This window comes from Rutilus rutilus, assembly GCF_951802725.1.
Source record: "Rutilus rutilus genome assembly, chromosome: 1".
NCBI lineage: Eukaryota > Metazoa > Chordata > Actinopteri > Cypriniformes > Leuciscidae > Rutilus > Rutilus rutilus.
The window spans coordinates 12566268-12585961 of record NC_140209.1 but is presented as its reverse complement, the minus strand read 5'-3'; the positions used below and the strand labels follow the sequence as shown (position 1 = coordinate 12585961).

Below are 19694 nucleotides of genomic sequence, written 5' to 3'. Positions count from 1 at the left end.
CCCAGAACAGATACCGGCTCCACTCGGTTTGGTGTTGCTGACAATAGGAGCGCAGGAAGCGAATTACATCTTGATTAAGACGTTCTGTTTGTCCGTTGGACTGGGGATGATAACCAGAGGTAAGGCTGATGTTGACATTGAGGTGTTTGAAAAAGGATGTCCATACCCGGGAAGTGAATTGGGGTCCTCGGTCAGAGACTATGTCATCAGGAAGGCCGTAGAAACGGAAAACCTGGTTGCAGAGTAATTCAGCAGTCTCTAATGCAGTGGGGAGTTTGGGAAGAGGGATTAACCGGCAGGCTTTGGAGAATCGATCTACTATGGTGAGTATGGTGGTATGGCCTTGTGAAGGTGGTAAGTCTGTGATGAAGTCGATGGCTATGTGAGACCAGGGGCGTTGAGGTGTAGGCAGAGGAGTTAAGAGACCTGCTGGGAGTCGTCTGGAAGACTTGGAGGTATTACAAGTTATGCAGTTCTTGATGTGAGTTATGGTATCTGATTGTAAAGTTGACCACCAGAAGCGGTTCTGAAGTAGATGGATAGTAGCCGTGATTCCGGGATGTCCTGAGCTGGGTGCAGAATGTACTTGGTCGAGTAGTCTTGAGCGCAAAGGTTCTGGAACGTACAGAAGGTTTTCGGGGCATTCGGATGGAAGTTCTGCTTGGTGGTTGAACTGTTCAATTTCTGTGATTATGTCCCACTGTACCGGGGCTACCAGGAGACTCTCAGGAATGATGGTGTCGTTGGGGAGAAGTTGAGTGGGTTCTTCTGCTTGGCGGGAGAGAGCGTCTGCTTTTACGTTCTTTGATCCTGGTCGAAAGGAGACAGTGAATTGAAATCTGGTGAAGAATAGAGCCCATCTAGCCTGACGAGGATTCAGACGTTTAGCTGATCGAAGGTATTCAAGGTTCTTATGATCAGTGAGGACAATGAAGGGTTGAGCAGCACCTTCCAGCCAGTGTCGCCACTCCTCGAGGGCGAGTTTCATGGCCAACAATTCGCGGTTTCCCACGTCATAGTTTCTCTCTGCTGAGGATAGTTTTCGGGAGAAGAAGGCACAGGGAAACATTTTTTCAGGGTTACCTTGGCGTTGAGACAGAATGGCTCCGACCCCGGTATTGGAGGCATCCACCTCCACAATGAATTGACGTGTGGGATCTGGGTGTCGAAGAATGGGAGCGGAGGTAAATTGGGTCTTTAGCTTTTCAAAGGCTTGTTGAGCTTCAGGGGACCAGGTCAGACGAGACGTGTGGCGTTTGGTCATGGTAGTTAGAGGAGTGGCTATGATGCTGAAATTTCTGACGAAACGTCTGTAGAAGTTGGCGAACCCTAGGAAGCGTTGCAGTTCTTTGACGGTTTGGGGTAATGGCCATTCCAGTACCGCCTTGACCTTCTTATCATCCATTGCCACCCCTTCTTGGCTGATTACATAACCCAGAAATGAAGTGCTGGTTCGATGAAATTCACACTTCTCTGCTTTCGCGTAGAGTTGGTATTGTAGCAGACGTTTTAGGACCGTTCTGACATGGTGAATGTGTTCTTCTAAGGAGTTTGAGTACACCAGGATGTCGTCGATGTAGACAATCACCCATCTGTCCAACATGTCCCGGAACACGTCGTTCATGAACGATTGGAACACTGAAGGACTGTTAGCCAGGCCGAAGGGCATAACCAAGTATTCGTAGTGCCCGCTACTGGTGGAGAATGCTGTCTTCCATTCGTCACCCTCACGAATCCGAATTAAATTGTATGCATTGCGAAGATCCAACTTGGTATAATATTTGGCTTGTCTAAGTTGTTCGAGAGCAGCTGGAACCAAAGGTAAAGGATAACGAAATTTGACAGTGATGTCATTCAGTCCACGATAGTCAATGCAGGGTCTCAAACCTCCATCCTTTTTCTTCACAAAGAAAAACCCGGCGGATGCTGGAGAAGTTGATGGTCTAATGAAACCCTTGGCTAGTTCCTCTTGGATGTAAAGTTTCATGGCATTAGATTCGGGTTGCGACAGGGGAAAAATTCTACCCTTGGGTGGTGTGGAACCTGGAGTGAGTTCGATGGCACAGTCAACAGAGCGATGTTCAGGAAGTTGAGAGGCTTTCTTTTTGCTGAATACTTCAGTGAGGTCTGCATATTCGGAGGGTAGTTTTACTTCTTGGTTATCAGGAGGGGACACGATGGAAACAGGTTGAGAAACTCGAGTGATTTTCGAGAGACAGTGTTCATGACAGTGCTCACCCCATTGTGTGATCTGGCCATCTCTCCAAGAAATGTGTGGATTATGGGTGCGTAACCAGGGTAGACCGAGGATAATAGAGTGATGAGGGGCCTGGATGACATAAAACTGAATGGTTTCTGAGTGCAGGGTACCGACGTGCATCTTGATCTCTTCAGTCAAACGATGAACTTTTCCTCCTCCGATGGGATGGCCATCTAGCGCCTCCACTGTCAGAGAAGACTCACAGGGATTTAATTTTAGTTGATGTAATGACGTGAATTCATGAGAAATGAAGTTTCCTGTGGCTCCTGAGTCGAGCATGGCAGTAGTGACAATAGTTCGGTTTTTGATGTGCAGGCGAATGGGTAACAGGATACTGGATGTGAATAAATTCTCTTTGGTGTGAGAACTCACCGATTGAGGTTTGCTGACAGGACGAACAGGGCAGGAAGCTTTCATGTGACCTGGTTGACCACAGTACAGGCAAAGACGGTTCTGCTGGCGACGTTCTCGTTCTTCAGGTGAAAGATGAGTAAATCCCAGCTGCATTGGTTCGTGCATTGTAGTGGATTCGTGAGCGGTGTATAGGGGTGTTCTGACTCGGCGTCGAGAATGCATGAGATTGTCAACCTGGATAGTGAGATTGATGTATTCGTTCAAGCTCCTACCCTCATCTCGGCAGGCCAATTCAGACTGTAGTTCGACTGTGAGACCTTTTCTGAACAGAGTTTTGAGGGTATCCTCTATCCAGTTGGTTTGTGCAGCGAGAGTGCGAAAAGTGAGAGCGTAATCAGCAGCGGTGTTCCTTCCTTGAGAGAGTTTTAACAATTGTTCTCCCGGATCTCCTTCTGCTGTGGAGTGTTCAAAGACATTACGGAATTGTTGAAGGAATGCTCTGAATGAGGAAAATGATGAACCCTCTGGTCTCCAAACTGCCGTGACCCATTCAAGTGCCTTTCCAGTCAATAGTGAACAGACAAACGCGATGCGTCCAGCATCGTTAGAGTATAATGAAGGTTGCTGATCGATATAGAGATTGCACTGTAACAGAAACCCCTTGCATTTAGTGGGATCACCGTCATACTTCTCCGGGAAGGCAAGACGAGTGTTGATTGAAGTACTGACGGGATGTGCTGATGCACTCTGTGCTTGTTCCGAAGGAGCGTGACTGGAAGTTCGGAGAGCTTGTAGTGTTTGAACGAGTTCCTCAGTGAGGGAGGTAAGACGACTCAGCTGATGATGATGAAGAGATAACTGTGATGCTTGAGCAGATAGTTCAGTGGTGAACTGCATGACTGCTGCTGGATCCATAAGTGGCGAAGTCTTCTGTTGTGAAGAGGCAGAGACAGTGGGATCCATTTGCAGCTTTATTAGAGAGTAGACAAGACAGGCAGGGTCAAACACAGCAGACAGGGCAAAGCAGGCTAGGCAGAGACAAACCAGGTGAACAGGCAGGGGTCGAGGCAGGCAGCAAGAATCAGGAATCAATAGACAATCCAGGTCAGGGCAGGCAGCAGAGAATCCGAAACGATAAACAGTCCAAGGTCAATAACAGAAATCAAACACGGGAATAAACGCTCAGAAATGATGGCCAGGGCAGAATCAAGACTTCGCATTGAATGTGTGCGTGGAAGTGGTTTATATGAGTGTGTGTAAATGAGGTGCAGGTGTGTAACGCAATCAGTCCCAGGTAAACGGTATTATGGGAAATGGAGTTCAATGGGTAAAGTTAATATTCTGGGGAAGGTTCCCTCCGGTGGTGAAGAGGAGGCGGTGCGGAAGCCTGCTCTGTAACACTATCCAGTCCATCTCTCTCAGTTTTTCAAGTTTGATTTTTAACTTGATTGTTTAATTCTCTTAATATCTTACTACTACATATTTTATGTAATTTCCAATTGTATTTCATTTAGCACTCTCATTACGATTGTCATCTAGACATTCTTCCCAAAACTTTTCACCTCCTAAAGATACTTCAGCTTTGTATTGGATTCTCTATACCATTTTAAACTAGTAATTGGATTTCTTAATTTCTGCAAAGTTTCATATAACGTATACTTTTCTCTTGTATACTACCCCTTGCAATCTTCATTAAATGTCTTAATTTTACATTTTTTTCCCACCTATCAATGATAATTCATTAGGTACTAAATCAATAGTTTTTTTCTTTTAGATCCTCCATATCAATCTCGTTGTCTATCACAAAGGTTGTCTCACCTTGTCAGGTTGTCAATATGTCTCACCTTATTTCCACAGTGTCTTGATTTTTTTATTAAAATTTTGAAAATTTTGACTACAACCCAGAACACCATCATGACTATTGCTATGTTCATCAATGTTACCACAACCATTGACTCAAACAAGCCTTTCTCTTGTCACTGTGTTATTCTGGAGAACTCTGTTGGCCCAACATCTCGATCCAGACTCTATCTCCTGAAAGATATAACATAAAGCTGAGCTCTCCGTAAGACATCTCTTAGTCATTAATCATTCGGCTCCTTCTTAAACACTCTTCAGTTTTTGCTTCTGAAGTTCCAAGTTCTTGTTTTCTGTGTTAGAAGATTTTTCTCTTTAAACTGGGCTTTATTCCCCTTCTAAAACTCCACTAACACATATTCCCCTTCTGTTAAGGGTTTTCTTAACTCGTATACTTACGGTGTTAGATATCCAAGCCATTGCCAACAAATTTACATTATTTGTTTACAGCCTCGTTTACTTGCTCTGCCATGTCCAGTCTCATTTCATATTTATCTTTGTATCATGTATGACACGTTATTGAACACTTTTACTCACGTTCAACTTTGCTTATTTGATTCTCTTTAACTTTGCTCCATCCAGAGACACGCTATCAGTAGTTTTATTACCCCATAAATCTGCATTCCTGCTGTCTCGCTCGCTCTCTCTCTCTCTCTCTCTCTCTCTCTCTCTCTCTCTCTCTCTCTCTCTCACACACACACACACACACGCTAGAATGAGTTTGTTCTGCTCCATTCTAGGATCTTTAACGCAGTTATCACAAATATAGGTAAGAGACCTATTTCTTTATATCGTTTCACTCTTTTTAAATAAAAGAGCATGTTAGAAGTATTTTATACTCTTTCTTTTTTTTTCTTTTCTTTGGTCTTTAATTAGTTATTTTACACTGTTTGTAAGATACAATGTTTTTTTTCTCAACGTCACAACACTGGAGAAAAGTCGTTTGCAACTTCCGGTTCACGCAGACTTTAAGGTCATTTACAGTGCCACTTTCAGATCCCACTTCATTGACGGCATCAGCCAAACTCTCCCACTCATATTTTTTCCTTTTGTTATTAATTCCAGAGGACTAAGTTCCAAAATAAAATATTTTTTCTCGTTTCTACCTCCGACAGTAGCACCTCCAATTCACTTTCTGTAAAGTTTCGTTTCTTGCCGCTTGCTTTAGCCATTTTCTTACTGCTTTCTTTTGCCAAAGTGGACTCATTACCATATTTAAATTGATTTAATTAAGGGAGGAGACTGGGTGGGGCGTTGTGCTCGTGCATGTGTGCTCAATTTTACATTAACTGGGATGTACAAAGAGAATATGCATGGGATCCTTCGTACACAGAGATTCATACATCTGTTTTTTTTTTGTGCGTACACATTTACAGCTTTGTCCATACACAATGTTTTAGTATGAATGCCACGCAAGTCTTTGTACATGAGGCCCCAGGTCTGAGAGTGGTGTCTTCGAGTCCATAGATCTTTCATCACAGGGTTAAGAACCTGCAAAGAATGTCAAACGCACACACAACACTAACGAACAACAGTCCTCTTCAAGGCTAAAGAAGGCCTGAGTTCATTATCAGAAAAGCAGCACACCATAACAAACTGATAACACATTTCACTCCTTAGGAAAGCAGGACCGACATTAATCCCTTTTACTCCTCCCTAGAGAAATGCACATGAGGAAATGCACTTAACAGACTATGTTAAAACTATGTATATATTGACCTTTAACTTAGGCAAGCCAACTGAGAAAGACAGATACGCAACACCTGGGTGCAGAGTCCTTTTAATCACTCTGACTCCCAAGAGAGTTCTCATCAAAAGACGGTAACACTTTATAATAATGTTCAGTTGTAAGTCTTTTACAATTGATTAGTTAATGATTAACCTATCATTTACAAAACATGACTATGCGTTTCATAAATGTTTAATAAATGATGTTAAATTTTTTTGTATGTTTTGCTCACATCAGGTGCACAGTGTTTAAAGACTCCATGTGTTTCAGAGAAGACAGCTGTCTATACCCTCACCAGTCAGCACTTACACTGCAGTACACACTACACTACAGACTACAGAAGACAGCTGTCTATACCCTCACCAGTCAGCACTTACCCTGCAGTACACACTACACTACACACTACAGAAGACAGCTGTCTATACCCTCACCAGTGAGCACTTACACTGCAGTACACACTACACTACACGCTACACTACAGAAGACAGCTGTCTATACCCTCACCAATCAGCACTTACACTGCAGTACACACTACACACTACACTACACACTACAGAAGACAGCTGTCTATACCCTCACCAGTCAGCACTTACACTGCAGTACACACTACACTACACACTACAGAAGACAGCTGTCTATACCCTCACCAGTCAGCACTTACACTGCTGTACACACTACAGAAGACAGCTGTCTATACCCTCACCAATCAGCACTTACACTGCACTACACACTACACTACACACTACAGAAGACAGCTGTCTATACCCTCACCAATCAGCACTTACACTGCACTACACACTACACTACACACTACAGAAGACAGCTGTCTATACCCTCACCAGTCAGCACTTACACTGCACTACACACTACACTACACACTACAGAAGACAGCTGTCTATACCCTCACCAGTCAGCACTTACACTGCAGTGCACACTACTCTACACTACACACTACAGAAGACAGCTGTCTATACCCTCACCAGTCAGCACTTACACTGCAGTACACACAGCACTACACACTACAGAAGACAGCTGTCTATACCCTCACCAGTCAGCACTTACACTACAGTGCACACTACACTACACTACACACTACAGAAGACAGCTGTCTATACCCTCACCAGTCAACACTTACACTGCAGTACACACTGCACTACACACTACACTACACACTACAGAAGACAGCTGTCTATACCCTCACCAGTCAGCACTTACACTGCAGTGCACACTACACTACACTACACTACACACTACACTACAGTGTTCAACACCTGTTATAGATGTGTAAACGCATGAATAAATCATTTACAACCCTTTCTGCATTCCCTAATCTAAAGTGTAAACTATTCATCACTTGTAAATGTCTTACACATCATTCGTAGATTACCACTTCAAGAATCAAAAAGGCATAAGAGCTACGAATGTTATCTACGAATGTATATGTAACACATTTACAAGTGATGAATAGTTTACACTTTAGATTAGGGGATGCAGAAAGTGTTATAAATCATTTACAACACTTTCTGCATCCCCTAATCTAAAGTGTAAACTATTCATCACTCGTAAATATGTTACAAATGATCTGTACATGTATTCAAGGCATTTACAACACTTTCTGCACCCTCTAATTGGCACATACATACATACATACAAAAAATACTTTATTTATTAAACATTTGTATATGATTAGTTAATCATTTACTAATCAATTGTAAATGACTTCTAACTGAATCTACAAAACATACATACAATAATGAACATATCACTTATTAATCATTTATGAACGCATAGTCATGTTTCTTAAATAATTAATTCAATTCAAATTTATTTGTATAGCGCTTTTCACAATACATACATAGAAAAAAACAGTTAGTTAATCATGTATAAATTTAGGGCATAACATATCGCCAGCGTCGAGTCGTCTCTTCACGGGCGTCGAGTCGTCTCTTCAGTGTCCCGAGATGACAACAGAAGAGCAGATAGCTGCTGTTCATAATATTAATGCATTCGATCCGATTTAACTGTAGTATAAAAGGTAAGTATTATGTGAATGCTTGGCTAAAGAGATGCGTCTTTAATCTAGTTTTAAACTGGGACAGCGAATCTGAGCCTCGAACAATATCAGGAAGGCCATTCCAGAGTTTAGGAGCTAAATGTGAAAACGCCCTCCCTCCTTTAGTGGATTTAGATATCCTAGGAATGACCAGAAGCCTCGAATTTAGTGATCTTAAAGAGCGCGATGGATTGTAGGGCGATAGAAGATCTGTTAAATACCCAGGAGCTAAACCATTTAGGGCTTTATAGGTCAGTAGTAATACTTTGTAATTGATACAGAACTTAATAGGTAACCAATGTAGAGATGATAGAATTGGTGTTATATGATCATATTTTCTTGATCTAGTAAGAACTCTAGCAGCTGCATTTTGGACTAACTGTAGCTTGTTTATTGAGGATGCAGGACAACCAGCTAATAAGGCATTACAGTAATCTAGTCTCTAGGTCATGAATGCATGAACTAACTTTTCTGCATCAGAAACAGATAGCATGTTACGTAGCTTAGCAATGTTTCTAAGGTGGAAAAAGGCTGTTCTTGTAACATATGAAATATGATTTTCGAAAGACAAGTTGCGGTCTAATATAACACCCAGGTCTTTTACTGTAGAGGATAAAGTAACAGGACATCCTTCTAAATTAAAGTTGTATTGTAAGAGGTTTTGTGGGCAGTTTTTTGGACCAATAAGTAATACCTCCGGTTTATCTGAATTTAATAGCAGAAAATCACACGTCATCCAGTATTTTATATCTTTAACACACTCTGTCAATTTAGATAATTTAGTGTTTTCATCTGGTTGTGATGAAATATAGATTTGAGTGTCATCAGCATAACAGTGGAAATGAATTCCATGTTTTCTTATAATATTACCAAGTGGCATCATATATATTGAGAATAGCAGAGGGCCCAACACAGATCCTTGCGGCACTCCATAGTTTACTGACATTATCTTTGATTTTTTCCCCATTTAAACAGACAAAATTTCACCCTTTTGTATTTGCACTGCATATTGTATGTTCAGGGGTTACAGATTGATAGGCAGACATGGTATTTATGACTGGATGTAACTTTTTATACTTTGCGGTAAAATGGCTCTCCTACTGACTTTGTCCTATCAGTGCGGCTCTCATGAAAAAATAGTGAAGACCACTGATCTATAGTGTTAAACACAGAGCTAAGGTCGAGTAAAACTAGTATTGAGATACAGCCTTGGTCAGAAGCTAGAAGTAAATCATTTGTAATTTTAACGAGCGCAGTTTCTGTGCTATGATGCGGCCTGAACCCAGACTGAAATTTTTCATAGATATAATTTTCTTGCAAGAAAGAGCACAATTGAGCGGACACAACTTTTTCTAGTATTTTAGACATAAATGGAGGATTTGAAATTGGTCTGTAATTTGCTAGGTTATTATGATCTAATTGTGGTTTCTTAATTAGAGGTTTTATAACTGCCAACTTGAATATTCTTGGAACATGACCTAAAGTTAAAGACGAGTTAATAATATTGAGAAGAGGCTCTTCCACTACAGGTAACACTTCTTTCAGTAGCTTAGTGGGTATTGGATCTAATAAACATGTTGTTGGTTTAGATGCAATGATAAGTTTATTTAGCTCTTCCTGTCCTATAGTCGTAAAGCGCTGTAGTTGTTCTTGAGGGGGCGATAATTGAGGCTGAATCATAGGACACCGTTAAAGATTGTACATTTACAATTGTGTTTCTGATGCTTTCTATTTTCTCAGTGAAGAAATTCATAAAGTCATTACTACTAAACTGTAACAATATTTTGCTCAGGTAATGTCTGTTTATTTGTTAGTCTAGCCACAGTGTTAAATAAAAACCTTGGATTATTTTGGTTGTTTTCTATTAGTTTGCGGAGATGCTCAGCCCTGGCCGCTTTTAGGGCCTTTTTATAACGTGACATACTGTCTTTCCACGCGATTCTAAAGACCTCTAAATTAGTTTGTTTCCATTTACGCTCTAAATTACGTGTTTCTCTCTTGATAACATGCGTAGCACTGTTGTACCATGGTGCTTTAGTTTTCTCTCTAACCTTTTTTAATCTAATTGGTGCAACGATGTCTAATGTACTAGAGAAAATGGTGCTCATAGTGTTAGTCATTTCCTCTAGTTCATCTGTTTGTTTGGGTTCACTGAGCAGCTGAGATAGATCAGGTAAGCTATTTGTTAATCTATCTATAGTGGTTGGAAGGATTGTTCTGCCTGGACGATAACGTGGCGCAACATGACAAATTTCAGCAGTACGTAATATGCAAGTTACCATGTAATGGTCAGTGACATCATCACTTTGCGGTATAATATCAATATCGGTTGGATTGGTTCCATGTGATATAATTAAAAGGTCTATATACGGTAGCCAAGGCTATAGATAATAGGGATTTCTTTCTTACATATAAGAGCGTAATATTTAGCACAAGTACTTCAAACGAATTAAACCTGTGACCTGTTTTCTGAGTAACATCAAGAATAACTCTATAGATTGTTGCAACACCACCGCCACGACCAATCAGACGGGGCTCATGCTTATAACAGTATCCAGGAGGAGCAGACTCATTAAGACTGAAATAATCATTTGGTTTAAGCCAGGTTTCAGTAAGGCAAAGTACATCGAAGCTATTATCTTTGACCATTTCATTTACAATAACTGCCTTAGGTGTGAGCGATCTAATGTTTAGAAGACCTAGCTTTAGAAATTGTTTTTGTTCACTAATATTGAGATTTTCTGGTTTAATCACAATTATATTTTTCCTAGATCCTGCAGTAGATTTAAAGTTTGACCTCACTAAACGAGGAATAGACACAGTTATATAATGCTCTACATTGGTACTTATATCAATTAAGTTGGGACAGCAAAGACTCTGATTTGGACTTTGACTGACTAGTCATATGGTGTGTAACGTTTTGGAGATGTTGTCCGACAGAAGAGCCGCTCCGATTCTGCTGGGGTGAAGGCCATCAGCACGGAAGAGCCTAGGTCGCTCCCAGAACAGATTCCAATTATTTACAAAGAGCAGTTTCTGTTCATTACACCATGTCATTAGCCATTCATTTAGAGCAAATAATCTACTGAACCTTTCATGTCCTAGTCGGTACGTGGGAAGCGGTCCAGACACGATGATCGTTGTTTCAGGCGATGTGCTGCGTACCGTCTCGATCAGGCTCCTGAATCCTGAAAATCACTTTTCATTTTAATTTGATGCAGACACTAATTTTTTAATTAACTAAATTAATTTCACTTTTTTTTTTGCAACCATGTTGGAATATACCAAATGTTTTATGAATTCCAAAAACCAAATGTATTACCCAAATGTTGGATATTTCTCAGTATAGTTTCAACATTTTAGCAATAAACTTTTTTTAGCAATCTTTTTTTTTTTTTTGCAATAAACAGTAAACTTTATCAAGCAAATTAACTTTCCAGAATGGCTGACAGGTTTGTGAGCATAACTTAAGCAAAATATGATTCATAGTTACTGTTAAAGTTGTATTTTCCATAAATTATAGACGTTATTCTAATTACATTTCCTTAAAAAATAACTTTGATAGAGAGCAGAGCGGGAAATGAGTTCGCCAAACTCGAACTGGAACACAGGGAAACTCACTTTATTTAATTAATAATAAAAAATAAAATAAAAAACAGAAAAATGGTAATATTTTATAGCAGTTGTCTACTTTAATGTTCTTTCACTTAATTTTTTTTCTCTTGTATTATTTTGATGAATAATAATATTTTTGTTTCACTTCAGACCTGATGGAAGAGAGCGAGGAGAGTGAAGAACTGAGTGAAGTGGAGGAGGAGAGAGAAGAACTGAGTGAAGTGGAGGAGGAACATCATGTCAAACCTGGAGAAAAACCTTTGAGTTGCTCAGAGACTAAAAAGAAAGTTTATAAGAAAAGAAGAGTCAAGAAATCTTTCACCTGCACTCAGTGTGGAAAGAGATTCCCAAGCAAACAACACATTGAGATTCACATGAGAATCCACACGGGAGAAAAGCCATACACATGTGATCAATGCGGGACAGACTTCACACAAAAACCACATCTTGATGTTCACATGAGGATCCACACCAGAGAGAAGCCATTCACATGTGATCATTGCGGGACGAGCTTCACACAAAAACAACATCTTAAGTCTCACATGAGGATCCACACGGGAGAAAAGCCTTGCGCATGCGATCAGTGCGGGAAGAGTTTCACACGATCATCATCTCTTAGGATTCACATGAGGATCCACACCGGAGAGAAGCCGTTCACATGTGATCAATGTAGAAAAACATTTCTCTGTGCATCACACCTGAAGTCACACCTGATAGTTCATATGAAGGAGAAGCCGCATTCATGTTCTGTGTGTGGAAAGAGTTTTTCATCGCTGCCACATTTAAAAGTACATCAGAAAATCCACACTGGTGTGAGAGAGTACATGTGCTTTGAGTGTGAGAAGACTTTTACTGCAGCGAACAGTTTAAAAGAGCACCAGAGAATTCACACTGGAGAAAAGCCTTACAAGTGTTCACAATGTGACATTAGATTCAGTCGATCATCATCTCTGAAAACACATGAGGGGATCCACACTGGAGAAAAACCTTACAAGTGTTCACACTGTGACAAGAGATTCAGTCAGTCAGCAGATTTGAAAAGACATGAGAGGATCCACAGCAGAGAGAAGCCGCACACGTGTGATCAGTGTGGAAAGAGATTCTCTTTTAAAAGTGAACTGAAGCGACACATGAACACATGCAGTGGATAAACAAATGGAAAACAATCACAGTCTGAGATCACAGTAAGTAGTTCATCTTTATGTGCTGAGCATTAAAGTCTCTCCTGTATAAGTTAGTTTCCTAACAGCCATGATGAGCAACAGGACATCTTGGTGGTTGCTTGCATTCTGCTTCACATTTTTCACATTATTATGAGACACTGAATTATAATTATAAGAAATTATCTCATTATTATGTAAAATTTTCATATGAGAAAGTATCTCATTATTATGACATGCTGATGCTCACCAGATTTACATTGTTTCATTACCAAACTAGTGATTTATAACACAAATCATCTTCATAACATTAAAATAGATCATAATCGTGCACAGCAGTTGTTGACCAGATTTGATGGGATTAAAATGACTATTGAACTCATCAGTGATCTTGACTTTGAGCTTCACTTTTCATTTCACGTTTGTCTCTCATTTGAAATCTCACTTGATTTAATGTTTCTTTTAGACGTGATGGATGCGAACGAGAAAGGAAAAACAGAAGATAAAAATCAGTCACCACTTCAGGTCTCCTGCCCTCAGTGTTGTAAGGATGGACTTTTACTAAGACTGAATTCAGGAATTCTAACCTGCAATAAAACAATAAAACTCACTAATCTGAAGAAGAAATCCAGACAGAGAGCCAAACACAACTTCTCCAATCTCATCTCTTCCCCCCATGCTGAGTTCCTGACTCCTCACACTATCTTCTCCCCTCCAGGTCTTATTCAGTCATGCAAAACACACACACCTACTGTCTCCAGTTGTTTTATGTGAGGGCAAAACAAATACTTCTGGTGCGAATGGTAAAGGAGTTTCATTCCCGCAGCAGCAGAACAGTCAGAAAAAAGAAAACAATGTCTGTTCTTCTGATGTGGGAGATGCCCCAATAAAGATCGTTGATAACATTTTTCTTTATCCCCCAAACTCAGGCGTGACCACTTGAGGCACGAGAAAGGGTCCAACGAAAGCTGAATAAATATCTGGGTGCTAGATGTTTATTGTCTTTTGTTCCACTTGGGTATTTAAAGGGAATTGGCAAATCGCTCAAGGAAGCATCTGTAAACAGAACTTCCCACACTGTTGCTGTGTGTCTCTATTACCAGGTATGCTGACTCTTTTAAACTATTTTTGATATTGCATTTTGAATTATGTTTGTATTTTATGCTGATCAGTTATGTATTGTGTATTCTGTTTAATCCTTTTAATTGATGCTTAAAGGGATACTCCACTTTTTTCGGAAATATGCTCATTTTACATCTCCCCCAGAGTTAAACAGTTGAGTTTTACCGTTTTAGAATCCATTCAGCCGAACTCCGGGTCTGACGGTACCACTTTTAGCATATAGCTTAGCACAGATCATTGATTCTGATTAGTCCAGTAGCATTTCTTTCAAAATGACCAAAGAGTTTCAATATTTTTCCTATTTAAAACTTGACTCTTCTGTAGTTAAACCGTGTACTAAGATCGACGGAAAATGAAAAGTTGCGATTTTCTAAGCCTATATGACTAGGAACTACTCTCATTCCAGCGTAATAATCAAGGAACTGTGCGGCTGTACCATGAGTGCAGCAGGCGTAAGGATATGACGCAGCGCCTGAAAATAGGTCTAATAGGTTAGACAAACTTAGTCCCGGTCACGTTGGAAGAAGTTACCGAGCTGGGGACTATTTTCAGGCGCTGCGTCATATCATTACGCCTGCTGCACCCATGGTACAGACACACAGTTCCTTGATTATTACGCTGGAATGAGAGTAGTTCCTAGCCATATCAGCCTAGAAAATCGCAACTTTTCATTTTCCGTCGATCTTAGTACACGGTTTAACTAAAGAAGAGTCAAGTTTTAAATAGGAAAAATATTGAAACTCTTTGGTCATTTTGAAAGAAATGCTACTGGACTCATCAGAATCAATGATCTGTGCTAAGCTATGCTAAAAGTGGTACCGTCAGAACCGGAGTTCGTCTGAATGGATTCTAAAACGGTAAAACTCAACTGTTTAACACTAGAACTCCCAAGGCGGTCATTTTGACCGTTTTTAAATTTTACAATGTAATAACTTTGTTAAAATAAAATAAATGTGGCTGTAGGACTCTGACTTTTCCTAAATATGTGTATATTTTATTCTGACACTGTTATTTTATTAAAATCATAAAACACACAACAGTTCTGACTATTTCTACCTAGAACTACCATAACGGTCATTTTGACCGCACGCGTTATAGATATCATAAGTCCGCTATACATTGCAAGTTTCGCAGAGGTATTGCCATACTGAGGGACTTCATCATACGACTGGCGAGCGAACTTCACTCCGACAACATGGAATCAAAAGCCATACAACTGGAGGAACTGCAAACAAAATAAAACCAAGGAGATGTATCAAATGTCACAACGTGTGTGGGAGCTGCACGCGAAAGGCGGTGTTTACCGGTGTGGAATGTGCGCGTAAGCGTCAATGATGCGGTATGTTTGCACCGTTCAAATGGGCAGTTAACATGATTTTGTTCGTTAATATTTTTTGTTCACTGAAACTAATCGTTCTGTAGCAGTTCGTTTTCTTGTTTAGCTAATGTTCACGTTTTTTTCTTAGCCTTTTTGTGTGTGTACATTTTCACATTCATTTGAATTAAAATTGTGTGTCCTGTTTATCATCTATCATTGTAGATCCATTTATTTTTAGATTTTGTATTGATTATTGAACTTATTTACAAACAGGGCATGAAGCTTTGACGTTTCCTAACTTTTGTACGTGTCTATTCACGTGGTGAGTGCGGTGAAAAAAAATATTATTTTGATGCAAAATGTTCCTCAAATAGAGGCAGCACCTGACAGGGCAATCTTTCTTTTGTGCTTGTTTTAAGGGCTATGACGACAGGAATTAAAAGCTTCATTGGAAAAGAGAAAGGTTAACATGTACAATAGATATTACATGACGAAAATGACGTTCAGTACGGCCATATGAACGTCAAAGTACGAACGGTCAGAATGACCGCTATGGTCGTTCTAGTAGTTATGGAATTCCGGTAGTTCTAGTGTTAACTCTGGGGGAGATGTAAAATGAGCTTATTTCCGAAAAAAGTGGAGTATCCCTTTAACCCTGCCTGGCAAAATAAATGTTACATTTTGACTTATTCTGAAGAATTCTGAAATCATTATTTTAATATATTAAGGAGGCTGATGCAACTGCAAATCTTAGTTAAGGTAGGTCAAACTAAAGGCGCATGTATGAACGGAGCAGTAGGCACGTCATCTGAAGACCTTTTGATTTCTGTCTATCACTGGTTTAGCAAGTTGTATGGAAATGGCTAAATTAAACTACACTCTCTTGTTCGAGTGAGCAGTAGGCAACCGACTTTAGAGGTATTAGCAAACCCTACATCCTCTGACTAAAATCAGAATTAACAAGTTTGTGTCCGTGAGAAACACGATCCGGCCGGCGTGATCTCTATGCGGCATTGGGTCCATAATGAATTAATAACTGAAAGTATGGGAGGTCAAGAATAATAAAAAATCTAAATCAAGTCACAATTCATCTTTTGATCAGCTGTTAAGAGAGAAAATCAGTAAAAACAAAGAGTCACTTAAATTTGGAGTCAGATTAAATTATTCATGGAGTCAGAATTAAAATTGGAAATCAACTGTTTAATAAATTAAAGTGTTTTTTCCAGAAGCGCCAGAAAAGACATACTGTACAGTGTAAAAAATGCTGCACAAATAATTCAAGTCTGAAGATGAGAGTTCACACTGGGAAGAAGCGGCTCAGGCTTTCACTCTGAAATCACATCTTCTCATTCTGAAGAAAGACCATTTAACTGTGATCAGTGCGGTAAACTGTTTCATTGGGCATCAGTCCTGAAGAAACACCTGAAGATTCACACAAAGGAGAAGATTCATTAGTAATATTACAGCAGAAAAGACACGGCGGTGTGTGTTTCAGTGCTGAAGTCCTTTACTACAGAACTGAAAGAGTGGCAGAAAATTCACACTGGAAAATAAGACATGAATCATTGTTTTTCATCAGAACATCTAGTTTCTCTTCCACTTCTACTCTTCCACGTAAACTCAAGATATACTTTCATGGATCTTTGAAACTGGACACTTTTCTTCTCTTCTTCTCTTGAGATGCTCTGGCTCTTATAAGTTCTTATAAATTCTCCTTCAGTTTTACTTAATGTTTGTAATTGCATCATGTAATGATTGATTAAACGTTATAATTTTTATCCAACACCTCATTGTTATTGTCTGTTTTTATTTTCTGCTGATTCTGCTTGAATCAGGAATAATTTTAGATCTGAAAGTCATGAAGTATCCTGATATGATTGCTTTTTGAGCTTTCCATGTTTTAATTTTCTCAAAATAGCTTTTAAATGGCTAATAAATTATATTTCACCCACACATGACTGACACTGAATGAGATTGCTGTCTGTCTACATTATTAACAGTTTCACCCTTGATATCCAGTACCATATATACATTTCAAAGAGTTTGTTCTAGTCAGTTTGATGTTTCATTCACACCATGAGGCTTCATGAAGTCAGAACAATTACTATGAACTTAAAGGTAAAAAAGGTTGGGAACCACTGATCCATGTTAATTTGTGATAAATAACGGTTTTGTCTTTCACTAGAGCAGTTTTACAGGCTTTTATCATGTATCCTGACTCAAATAATGTGTTTCTAACAGCAAACACTCAGAATAAAGTGAGATGATCTGCTGATGATCCTGAATGGCTTGTTGAATGAGTGTTGATAGTCTGAGGCTCATCAATATTAACAGATCTGCTGAAAACACTCTTTATTTCATGACAATAGTTCCTGTTTTCACCTCATTTATTATGCTGATGTCTTCAGATCTCCTGTAAATTGACACTTAAAGCTCATTTCATTGGTGTCAGCAGACTGAGGGGATTTGTTGGTTACAAATACAAATGTATTTTTTTGGTCAAATGCTTTTCTTAAAGTTCTTTACTACTTTCTAGATATTTGCCCTTATTTAAATAAAGAAACATAATAATATTAGAAATAGAAATGTGTGAAATTGCATATATTGTTTAACGATAGACAGACAGATACATTATTAATTGTGCCAATTAGCATATGGATAAAAGACAGAGTATACAGCCAAAAAAAAATATATATATATATATATATATATATATATATATAGGCATATTTAGAATTATTTTAGAGTGAACTCTTAATCTTTTAGATATATGTTATATAAGCACAGGTCAGAATAAATATGTTACTTAATTTTTACACAAGTATATCTGTTACGCTAACATTATTTAACCAATGTTTTGAATTGTTTACAAAATATATTTTAAACATTAAAATGGACAGTTTACTTGCATTGAATGTGTTTTTCTATGTATTTAAAATCACTTTTACATTTTATTTGATGCAGACACTAACATTTGACATCTGGGGTCCGTTCTTCGTACGTCGCTAACTCAGTTAGCTGGATTTGATTGTTGGCGATTTGGCATGATCTTGGATTGTTTGGTTCTTCGACGCTCATCCTGGACTTGCTGTCATAGCAACAGGTGCGCAATCTTAAACCTGCTCGGGAGCAGGCTTATTTCATGTTAACAGGATTAGACTGCGGCTTTATAAGCGGAGCTGATACGGGAAGTCCAGCGCAGCGATAGTGCACTTTCTGAGATATATATTTTTTCTCGTGACTCGTGAGATTGTCATTTACATTATTAATTTGTTGGAAACGCACATTTATTTTCGACTTGTCGGAGTCGGGCTTTAACTACAGCACAAACTGTTTGCATTGCCCTAAGATTATTTGCGAGTGGCTCTTTCCTTTACACTAGGCTACTGGAGATGCGGAGAACTTGATGGAAAGTGCTGTCTGTCGTGTCATTCGGAGTTTACCTGGCGCTTTTAGGTTTAAGAAACAGTTTTAGTTTTTTTTGTGGGATTTCCAAACCACTGAAGACCCAATGTTGTAAAACAGTTTTTTTTTTAGTTTTTTTTTAGTTTTTGGCTATCATAATTTTTTATGAAGATCATGCAACCATGACCATGCCATATGCTGTAATACTAATAGTAGGCTATATGTCACTCAGGCTATAGACTATAGGCTACACCATAGACTGCCATCAAGGCCTCAATGAAGGGGATTATGTGAACAGAAAGGGGGTTCACAATGTAAATGTGCAGCCCATTACTATTGTGATTCTTAATATTCCAGATTAGTAATATTATATCAAAAAAAAAAAAAAGGCAGTTGACTAAAATCTTCCATATCACAAATGTGAAAGCAAAATGGCCAGGATCTGTGCATGACTTAAGCATTTTCAGAGATTCACATTTAGGCACATTATTTGAAAGTGGTAAGAAAAGTTCCACAATTAAATATCAAGCTCACTGTATTACATACACTTATGCTGATCCTAACAGAACTGCATTTTTTCATAGGTGATTATGACATGTTCCTGTCTGCAGACAGGTGTTTTATGACCCCATTCCCTGACCCAAACCAGTTACAATGCAGCTCCAGGACAAGGACACACAATGAAATGAACTTTGGCTAACTAAAGGGAAGATTTCAGTGTCTGAAAAGTCTGAGGGTTGCACACCTGACAGGGCCTGGGACATTGTTGCATGTGCCATATTACACAACATTGTCAAAAAAAAAAAGTATTTACATGGAGA

General features: G+C 39.2%; 1 protein-coding gene across 2 annotated transcripts in view; it reads right to left on the bottom strand.

Moving 5' to 3' along the window:
* The window catches only part of LOC311287787 (uncharacterized protein), a 449286-nt gene that overhangs the window by 348989 nt on the left and 80603 nt on the right, over positions 1-19694 (bottom strand). The gene's annotated exons all lie outside the window — the stretch shown is intronic.